At 40.1% G+C, this 8,488-nt stretch overlaps 2 non-coding genes across 2 annotated transcripts; both read right to left on the bottom strand.

Annotated features, from left to right (window-relative positions):
- Positions 1-4,202: 4,202 nt before the first annotated feature.
- Positions 4,203-4,292, bottom strand: TRNAY-GUA. The gene is given in 2 exon segments: positions 4,203-4,238; positions 4,256-4,292. It is a non-coding gene; the product is annotated as a tRNA-Tyr (tRNA).
- A 1,324-nt stretch (positions 4,293-5,616) lies between these two features.
- On the bottom strand, positions 5,617-5,706 carry TRNAY-GUA. The gene is given in 2 exon segments: positions 5,617-5,652; positions 5,670-5,706. It is a non-coding gene; the product is annotated as a tRNA-Tyr (tRNA).
- Positions 5,707-8,488: the final 2,782 nt, after the last annotated feature.

Genomic DNA, 8,488 nt, shown 5'->3' on the forward strand with positions numbered 1-8,488 from the left:
ACACTGGCTTTCCCTCATCCAGGGCCATGGAGTCTTTCTCAGAGAAGTCAACCATGTTTAACAGGTATGATCTACCTTTAACAAATTCGAACTGGGTTGGGTTCAGAGTTTGGAGATTACCTATGTCCTTGTTAATAAGGTCCATAAGGATTTTTTCTATGGCCTTGCAGATGAGGATGGTCAAGCTTATGGGCCTGTAATTACCAGGGTTGTTTGATGGTCCCCCTTTGTGCAGAGGGGCTATTGTTGCTGTCTTCCATTCTGCTGCAAGCCCTCAACATTGCCAGTTCACATGCTGTGGTTAAACTGGGATACAAGTGGTTCTGCTAGGTTATGTTCTAAGTTGTTTAAAAGGCAACTGGGATTTTGTCTGGTCCCACATATGCTGCATTTTTAGCCTTGGAGATTGCCGGGATGACTTGCTCTATTGAGAAAATAGACTGAGGAATGGTGATAGGTATACTTTTGGGGATGGCTGGATGGGACGAGGGAGGTGAAGTTTGCTCCAAATCTGTCACCTAGCAGGTTGATGATTCCCTCCAGCTGAGTATGGGTGGTGCCATCCACAACCAGTTCAGTGCACAGCTGGGTATTCCTTTTTAGATTTTGGACATAGTTAAAGAATGCCTTGTGATTGTCCTTAATTAGGGAGGTTGTTTTTGCTTTGTAATTAGCTTTGGAGAACTTGAGAAGATATCTAATTTGTTTGTTTAAGCTAGAGAGGGATTTTTTCCTCTGCTGAGCCAGTTCCTTCATGGTCTTGGACATTAGTTTCTTTTTCTTGTTGTACAGCCTGTTTCGACTAGGGTTCCAACAGGGTGGTTTGTTTTTTCGACAAGACCTGTTTTTAATCTGGTCAGGTGCAGCCAATTCTATACAACTGCTTATGTGGCCATACACATGTAAATCTCTACATAGAAGTCCATGTTATCTGCATTTGAAGCAGCTTTGAAACTTCTTATAACATCATTTAGTAGGAGGTAATATGTCTCTGAAAAATTCTTAAGCTTTGTTTGAGCTTGATGGGGTATCTGGTCTTATAATTACATAGAACAATGTTGATTTATGGTCCAATCTTACCAGGATGGACATCAAATGGTGGGGGGGGTGCAATGCTCTCCCATGTTACTGAGTACTCTGTCCAGGACATTTGAGCCTCTTGTGGGTGTGATGACTAGCTGTTTCAGAGCATTTGCAATGACAAAGTCCAAGAACACCTGAGCCAGCATGTTTGTGGTTATGTATGTTTCTCAGTCGATGGTAATATAATTAAAATCCACATAAGTATGGTGCTGGGCTGTATGACAAGTGACTCCAAAAAATGCATCATCATCATCCTTTTTAGGGAGAGTGACATCCCTACAAATTATCAAATTGATAATAAGGTACTAAGCACGCAATCATTCATGAGGGACTTGGGCACCCAGGTTGATAGCAAACTGACTTTTGACCACCATATTGTCTCCATTGTACAAAAAGCTTTCTACATGGCCCACCTCATTAGTAAGGGTATCTCATCCAGGTACAAGGTGGTCGGCATGTACCTCACAAAGCACATGCCACAACTGGAGAGACCACAGAGGTTCCTCGCCCAGAGAATCCAGGGTCTCGAACATCTACCCTACACAGATAGGCTGAAAGCCCTGTCCCTCTACGCAGTCTCCTACAGATTCCTCAGAGGTAACCTCTGTCTGGCATACAAAGCAATCTCAGACCCTGCCCTGATGGGACTGCTGCATATTCGCAAGCCAAGCTCCACTCGAGTAACCCACATGCGTGACCTCAACCTGGTCTGTGACATCAATAGGACTCACTGGCAGGACAGATTTGTGTCCCAGAGACTCCCCGTTTTGTGGAATAGACTTCCTCTCCACGTAAAGCAGAGTACCTCATTAAACCTTTTTAAGCACAACCTGGATAACTGGATAGGGAACAGAAAATACACTCTGGAATTCCACGTGTCTCTCTGCTGGACAGTGGCATAGGGTACTGATTTGCTGGAACATGGGTTAAATTCTTGGCTAGGCTTGTAAGGGCCTCAGGGACAACAGCCTAGTAACTTCCTATGATCCTAAGTCCAGGCATGAAGTATGCTTTTCCTGTTTCATGGTGGGGGACCTATAGATAGCTATGATGTGGTAGGGGGCTTTGCCTATACTTAATTCCATATGGAGTAGCTCAAGAGAGTCATACTGCTTGACCACTCGAGGTGTGTTTATCTTTATTGAAGATGGATACACCTCCTCCTTTGGTTCTTTCACACTCAGTTTGTGGTCTGAATGTATGGAAGGCATTGTTGCCCTGCACGGACAGGGTGTTTTCCATGTCTTTGAACCGTGTCTCAGTGACTGAACAGACATCAGCATCTTCCAAAGTGAGGAGTGCTTCCAAGGAGTGCAGTTACTTGTTTAGACTCCTAGCATTAAGCAGCAGTACCTTCAGTTTAAATACAGAGGATTTTGTTATGTTGGCATGTTGGTTATTTTGACACTGTCTAAAAATGGCACAATAGACATAGCTAATGCCTTTGCCAGTATCCAAAAGCCTAGAGAAGTCAGGAGCAGAGCATCTCTGGCAAAACAGAGTGGCCAGTCAACCATGTCTTTCCAGGCTAACAGATATTGTATCCCCTTGACCTGCCACTGCAAGCTAAGCCAACTGTTAAAATCAATCATTTTTGTTTGTACTGTGGCATCATCCATGGAGAAGGTAGAATGTGGCTAAAGGCTAGGCTTATACCTGCCTGTGACACAATCTGAGAGCAAAGTCGTGTTTCTCTTCATATTGTCCAGTGAGTTACTTCAGAAGTCATTTACCCCACATGAACTATGACAAAGTCATAATGGTACTTGTGCTTGAGTGACTTGACTGATTGTGGTATCTGACAGGCAGTTAACCATAACATGCTCCGTGTACAGCCTGGTGAGGGGAACATCCATGTGTTTCACAATAGAATCACCTATGACCAATACATTAGGTTTTGTGGTGTTACGCCTTATGGGCTTATTTGTTCAGACACTTGGTGTGTGTGTGTGTGTGTGTGTGTGTGTGTGTGTGTGTGTGTGTGTGTGTGTGTGTGTGTGTGTGTTTGTGTGTGTTGTGGTTCTTTTTTGCATTGATATGTATGCAAGTTGTTTCTGTTTGGGAGGCCTCTGATCTTTTGGTAAGTTACTAGTGGGTACATCCGCTTATGTGGGTTTATGTGTCCTGTCCTTATATAGTGTGGGAAGTGTGTGTATGTGTGTTCACAACCTGTTTGGCATTCAATTTGACATTATGTGGGAGATTCTTGCCTCCAATCTCATAGTATAACTACATTTCTCACATAAAGTATTTGTTTCAGGAGTAAGTGGTTGTCAGTATACATGAGACAATTGCTGCATTCCCTCAGGATGCCCATGTTTATCAGGATGGCTAGAGAGATGATGGGAAACTGCCCGTCCATGATAGCAGTCTCTTACTGTGTTTTATGTGGGAAGGGAATGGGTTAATTTGACATGACTGTGCTGGTAGCACAGAGGCTACAAGAGGGACCTATACTTTGTGTGGGCTAAGGTTGATCAATAAGGTAATACTGCTCAGTGCACAACGAAGTTGCTCCTAGAGCAGCAGAAAAGCTTGAAAGGTTTTCATTGGCAGCTGCTTAGGGAAAACTGAGCTTCTAAGCTTTTGCATTTATACAGGGCACTGTTAACTGCTGCTGTGCAAAGAGCAGCACTCACAAGCATGAGGCTTAAATATGAGCAAAGAGAAAACAGTTTTAAGCTAACTACCAACCAGGAAAGTACACAATTAGTCTTCTACCAGCAATCCCCGACTCACACAGGTTAGAGCAGCACACTTCTGCCAAAAGGGTGCAGAAAAACACCTTGTTGATGTAGAATGGCTGGTTTGGAGCCCAAGTGTAACAAGACCATACAAACTACCTACAACTTACATATACAATGTAACAGTGCAATTGACTATTTAAAGCAGCAGACAGCACATTTTTTTTTCTTCAGTAAAATGCTGTGTGTATAAAACCCTGAATTAGTTATAAAAGAAATAAAATGTTCAATTTAGTCACTGAAAGTGAATAGAACCTCAAGGTGGGCCCTACCCCACTTTTACCATTGTCTCAGAATTTGGTAAAGTATATTTGTAGATACTGATTTACATTTCTTAACACATCACAATCTATAAAGCACCAAACTAAAAACCTTTCCTTCGGACCGGAATTGAACCAGTGACCTAAGGATTTCTACATGTGTACCATCTACAGTCCTCCGCTCTACCAACTGAGCTACCGAAGGAAGTGCATATAGTTTTACATAGGGATGGTAATGTAATGACTCTGCTTACTAGAGTTTATAATTTGTAGTAACTTAAATTTTTGAATTATGACACATTACTTGCACATAATGCCAAGCGATAGCAATTGTTAATTACGCTTTCAGTTTGATCGTTATGCATGTGTGCTGATTTATTTGCTTTTTGGCATTTTTTGTTTTGTTTATTGCTAGCAAAGAAACATTTAGGTTATTTAGCTAATTCTTTGATAAAGCACCTAAAGGGGGTTTACTTCATAAACATTCTTTCAAGGTTTAACTTGCAGAAATCATCACTATGGCACTAAAGTCGCAATATATATATATTTTTTTTGTTTGCTGACGTTCTCTTTGTACACTATATAATTTTAATGTTAAATGTTTTGCAAATAACACTTTTTCTTTGTACCTTCCTTTTCCCGTTTTTATGCTACATACATACATACATATATATATATATATATATATATATATATATATATATTCATTTGCACCCCTAGCTGGCCGTTATAGAAAGATGTCAGCACAAAGCACAGTTTAGAAATACTGAAAATCTTTACATTTTTAATCTGTTAATTGTTTATGCCACTAGCGTTTGAGACTATCGTCTCCTTTAGTACACCATTTGAAATGGATTTAGTAAACTTGAATATTTCTAAATGACGTTGAATTCGCTGCAAACTAATTAACTGTTCATTTTCAGTTGAACATACCCAGAATGAATTATGTTTGTGTGCAAATCAGAAAATATTTGTGTTTTATTAAGTCAGACCATGCTTGTATTCGCATAAAAATGTATTTAAGTTTAAATTGCTTTTCCGTTTACTGCGTTTTACACAGCTAGGTCTTTGCATTTAAGTACTTTCTAATACAGCGACTGTATATGTATATCATATTCGAAACTGTTGTATCAGAATCTTCCAAGTAGTTATGTAAAATATTTACATTGTATTTTGAAGCGCGTCATAGGTTCATAGGACGATGCTAGGCTATTGGCTGGGAGGTCCTTACAAGTGTAGCCAAGAATTTCACCCATGGCCATGTTCCTTCAAAGTCAGCATCTGTTTCCCCTGTCCACCGAGAACACCGGAAGGATCCCAGGGGCGTCATGCTTTCAGTTCATAACAGGAATAAAGTGGTTTACTTTAATCAAAATATTCATCTAAAAGGATGACTTCAAAATGAAAATCAATCCAGAAAATAGCACAGATAACTTCTAATACTTTCTAAAGCATGATTCATACATGAAAAAGCAACCTACGAAATCGAAGAGAAGAGTTTATAAATTTTAAGAAAATAAAAAGTAATTTCCTTCGGACCGGAATCGAACCAGTGACCTAAGGATTTCTATAGCACCATCATCTACAGTCCTCCGCTCTACCAACTGAGCTACCGAAGGAGTGATAAACGGGTATTTTCAAAAAGTGCCTATAAAATATTTAAAGGTCCTTTACGTTTCTCAAGTTCTAATTATCAAAAAGAACATTTTAGAATTTTAATTGATATTGCTAGAAAGCTGCTAACATGTGCTCTACGTTTTGTCTACTTAATTCCTCGTTATGGGTGTCAATGTTCCACATTTTGGGTCTAGAAGGTTGAAAGCTTCTATGTTATTAAATACGTACTAACACTATCTAAAAATGACAGTGAAATACCGAGGTTTTGCATTTACTGGATCTTTAGGCTTTCCAAGGCAAATCAAAATCGTGGAACCAGAACAAACACAGTGAATTTACTGATGCCACTAAATTTACCAACTCCTACAACGCAGGGACATACAACCCAGACGTATGGTTTACTGTACCTATATTACTTAATTTGTTACCAGTTATTACCAGCTGTCTTGTACGTCGCTTTTTGTTTTGTTAATTTTTAACTTTTATACGTAGCCGGAATATTTGTATTTACACAAAATTGAAAAGCTGTGTGAAAGTAACGGTCAACAGTATATCATAGTAACTTGCTACCGCAAAAATATAAATTGCTTTTTTAAGGTAAAGTGCTAATGGTCCATCTTGCAAGAAGTATTGCCACCACATAACTGATAGAAATCGGACGAGCTTTCAGTATAATTTCACATATGTTTGCAGAACACCTGCAAACCGTAAGCAGAGAAACTACAGGCCTACTACCGTGGGGTTTATGCCATCCTTGTTTTAATTTTCCACTCTCGAGCGATTCAACTACACCACTGACCGCTTGAAAGTACTGGTGGTAATGGACTGCACTGGACTAAGAGGGTAAATTATTTCATCCTTAAAAATATTAATACTTAACTCATGTCTCAGTTTGTGCACAGACTCTGTCCCGCCCTGTAAATCTATGGAGCTTTATTTTGGCAGATAAAGCTGATAGTTTTAGGGAGAGACGCTTACTTTTTAACAACCTGTCATCCAGCAACACTGTTACAGTATGTGCTTAAACCCATGACTGTCTAAAGCACTTATAGTATCTTTAAAATTTCTAATGCTGTATCTGCACCGTCCTACTCACTATTCGGTGACGGTGTGTTTTGCTCAGTCACTACACTTCCGTGTTACAGCTGCTCTGTAAGTGTAACTACGCATTCACTTCCGTTTGCTTTTCAGAATAAGCGTGTGTTTTTGATTACAGCTAAAGTCAGAAAATTGGCGTAGTACAATCATTTCTGGGTACTAAAGCATGTGGGCATTTGCAAGCTTTTAACAGGTGTCTGTCTCCTAATTACCACCACTGGGCTTGAAATTAATGCAGACAAAATTAAAGCCATGGCATTTTGAAGCAAATCATAATTACTATAGCAATAACCCACGCCTGGGTGTGGGTAATGCTAAATTTACCCACGGTTGGCTTTGTTTGGTCCCTCGGGCGACAAAGCCAACCGTGAATTAGCATTACCACCCAGGCGTGGGTTATTGCTATTATACCATGACATTATTTAAGAAAAGAAACCTGTTACTTTTCTTAAATAATGGCATAGTATAATGCCTGTTTACTGCCCTTCCGCAGATGTCTGGCATCCGCGGCAGTTCTGATGTACTGCGCGCCTGCGTAGTACATCAGAGCTGTGGGCAAAAGCAACAGAGAAAGCAAGATCTCCGTTGCTTTTTTTTTTGTGTTTTGCTATGTTAAATGAGTTTAACATAGCGAGACAGTTTTAAAATAAGCAATGGACATCTCCATTGCTTATTTTAAAACTGTCTCGCTATGTTAAACTCATTTAACATAGCTATAAAAAGCAACGGAGATCTTCTTTCTTGTTTTTTAAAACACTGTCTGCTATGTTAAATGGGTTTAACATGGCGAGACTTTAAAATAAGCAACGGAGATCTCCGTTGCTTATTTTAAAGCTGTCTCGCTATGTTAAACCCATTTAACATAGCGAGACAGTGTTTTAAAAAAACGAGTTATACTAATGGAAAAAAGTCCGGGCGACCGTGTCTTTTTCCATTAGTATAACTCGATTTACAACGGGCACGCTGGCCAATCAGCGTGCACGTTTTGGGGGGATCATGGTATAATGCACAATAACACAGCTGAGTAGTGGTCACCAAACTTACATACTAGGAAAGAGGAACTTGCGGAATTGTCTCTCAGCCCAGAGCATACTTCTCAGCATCTTAGAACAAGAAATCTGAACAAAGCCATAATCAACAGAACGTACTGGAGGGACAAGTTCATAACCCAGAGTCTGCCCATGCTATGGAATACATGTCAAACAGAGCACCTCACTGGCCCTCTTCAACAGAAATCTTGAGTGGATGCAAAATAGAAGATTCACCCTGGGGATCACTCCAGTGGCTCTGCTCGACAGAGGCACTAGGAACTAAGGTTGGGTGTAATGATGCCAGGGTAATCCTATGGGCTAGGCTTGTAAAGGCTCCAGGTCCATTAGCCTAGTAAACATCTATGAAGGAGGGGGGGTGCAAAGGCCCCAAAATAGGAGCAATGTTTAGATATTGCTCTTACAATGGTAGAAGGTTAATGGACTAACAGGTTTTGTATTAGCATGAATTTTCTGAAGGGGTATGAAGTCTGAAACTCGAATGTCTGTCATTATTTTCTGACTTCAATTCTCAATGATTTGCCAGGAAATCCAAAATTTTATGAGGAGCAGACCAAAAAAATATGAGGTGAAAATGTGACAGCTGAGACAGCTACGGCTCAGAGAGATTACCATACCTCATTATGAGGAAAGTTCC

Source organism: Protopterus annectens, chromosome 2.part2 (assembly GCF_019279795.1).
Source record: "Protopterus annectens isolate FY-2018-M chromosome 2.part2, PAN1.0, whole genome shotgun sequence".
NCBI lineage: Eukaryota > Metazoa > Chordata > Ceratodontiformes > Protopteridae > Protopterus > Protopterus annectens.